The following is a 2,924-nucleotide window of genomic DNA, read 5'->3' as shown; positions in this document are numbered from 1 at the left end:
CCTCCGAGCTTATCAATGCACCATCAAGACACCGAATAAAGTCAACACAATGGTTATACTTGACTTCATAAGAGTCTTCCAAAAGAGGACATCAACCGGACGTGAAACCCAGTCTCCAGGGGGTTAGCTCATCGCTCTCTCCACATCCCACTGATATTTATAATTTCAATGTCTGTGGTTATATATGACGTCATATAGGTGCAATAGACATGATAGCATTACGTTTCAAATGAAAGATATTGTGTTTTCCACAGAAATTGAGCCGTGGTCGCCAATGGGTTAGGCAGTGTACACTCCACTGCACCACTGAGGCGATGACAATACCCAATAATCAATCATCAATTAAGAGGATATACATGACATTAAAATGTATTTGTGTATTTCTATTATTTCCCTTTTGGTTTTTTTCATGACGACCAATAAAAAACGACACAGTTACCCCTTATGGTTTTTTCATGACGACTGATAAAAAACGACAGTGTTAGCCCTTATGTTTTTCTTCATGACGACCAATAAAAAACAACAGTGTTACCCCTTGTGTTTTTTTTTCATGATGACCAATCAAAAACAACAGTGTTACCCCTTATGGTTTTTTTCATGACGACCAAAGAAAAATGACAGTGTCACCCCTTATGTTTCATTTGATAAAAACGATGATATTACCCCTCATGTTTCGTTTGATTAAAACGACAGTGTTACCCCTTGTGTTTTTTTTCATGACGACCAAAGAAAAACAACAGTGTTACCCCCTATGTTTTATTTGATAAATGATAGATGATAGATGAACCGTATGAATTCATACGGTTCATCTACGTCACGTTTTCTGGAACGCCGATTTCAGGCTCCGATCCTTATTTGTTACCCCAGTTTTTTTTAGTCCATTGGTATCGGCCTCACGCTTGCCTCAAATACATTTTCATGACATATATATTTATTTAGTCCACAACCCCTCCCCATACAGTGGAGATATCTTGAAAGCGTTCAAGAGCACTGATGCCTGCCAATATGCTGTGGCTGGATGGGTGAAGGACGCTAAAGTGAGGCACTTGGCCACCAATAATCTTTATCTGATAATTGCAAAGTTAAGTACTATATATTTGTGACTTCTTGAGAACTGTTTGTGGTGGGTTACAATCATTGATCGTTGAAATCAGTCATCAAATCATAGACGGGGACGCTTGGGACGAGTTTTCTTCAAGATTCATTTTGTACCCACAACAAAACCCGATTTGAATTATTATGGATTATTTTGGACAATGAATGAAGTATTAATACCAATACTCTTTGGCTGGGACGTTGTCAACATTGGGTATTTGGAGCAGAACATAGTGGGTCATATGTCAACGTTTTTTGTATGCATTTTATTTATACATTTTATTATTTTTTATTAGTAAGCTACATGGATATGCCATCTTTCAGAACCTTTCATTACCTGCACTAAAGAGAATAAAAGAGCGCATCCTTATTGTTTGATTGTGGTCGTAGGTGTTGTTGTTGGTGCTGAGTTACCCCTGAAATCAGTGGGTCTGTGGGTGGGATCAGTCGTCAAGATGGCGGCGCAAAGCTACAGTGACGACACGTGAACCAAACGAATAAAATTTCTGTTTATGGCATAGATTTCTCCTCAGATTAGGCCAATAAAGCAATGATAACAAAAACAAAAAAAACACAAAAGCTCGATCAAAGACCTGGCCCGACCCGTCTCAGGGATAGTGGTGGGAAATATCGGCGGGCCGGGCCGGGTCGATCGATGATGCCGATAATGATAATGCCGTATGAACAATTGCATGATAATTAGATGTTTGACGAGTAAAAAAAAATTTAAAGTTAAAAATCCTAACAAAAAAAGTATGAATCAACTTTAAAACAAGTTGCTCGACTTCCACTTGCCATGTGCACAATTTATATAGGCCTACTTGAAAACCAAAAAAATCGAACTAAACGCCTGTTTTTGAAGAAATCCATCTTTCAATTTCAACAACCAATGATTACAAACCAAGTGTTTCATTGATTTTTTTGGGGTACCATTTTGGACCTTTGGATGACAGCAAAATCAGTGGACGACATGGAGCTAAGAGAAGGATGGAGCAGTGCTTAGCCTGTCCGCCCCTAGCGGCTCCGGTCTGCTAGCGCGGCGGTGGCTGGCAGCAGTCGGCGCGAGGTCCACCAAGACCTGCAACGTGTGGGCCAGCCGACCCAAGCCCTCGTCCTCGGTGATCAACTGGGCGGCACAGATTGATTCCTGGGGGAGGAAAGGAAAAAGGTGAGGGACTGCATATCGGTGTCTTTTAATTTGTCGCTTTTCATTAGAGCCGTGCAACATGCAGTAATGGGGACACAAGACGTACACTACTAACGAAGTGGAAAGATGTGCAAGGAAAGTGCGCAAAATAACATTCTAAGTAAAGTAGAGGAAGCATGGATGAGCTTGCAACAAAATGCTCACTTGATGCTAATGTAGTCTCAGGGTCGTTTGTTGGCACTCAGCCCCACTGTCAGAAAGATAGAAATTGCACACTATATGTTGACTGCAAATTAACTTTACTGCTACAGTTAAAGTGTCTTTAGTTAAACAGAAAGCTTTTACTCTTGAATGATTTACTACTACTGCTATAAAATATACCTTTTTATTAATGGTCTACCTCATGGCATACTAAAAGTATACACCCACTGCAAAAAATGGTGCATAAACTCTCAAATGTGCAGACAACCCCACAACAAAGGGATAGCCAATGTGATATGATGTAAGTTTAGCAGAGAATATAACTAAATCAAATCCTATCCTTTCATCACATTGTTGTGCCGTTACCAGGATACCTCCTGGCCAATCTCCCGCTGTGATAAGAGGGAGCGCGAGCCAGTTGATAATGCACCCGTAAGAGGATTGGGAAAATAATGAGCTTTAATGTTGTGAACCCCATGGG

Source organism: Gadus macrocephalus, chromosome 5 (assembly GCF_031168955.1).
Source record: "Gadus macrocephalus chromosome 5, ASM3116895v1".
In the NCBI taxonomy this organism is placed as follows: Eukaryota; Metazoa; Chordata; class Actinopteri; order Gadiformes; family Gadidae; genus Gadus; species Gadus macrocephalus.
This window is presented reverse-complemented; position numbering follows the sequence as displayed.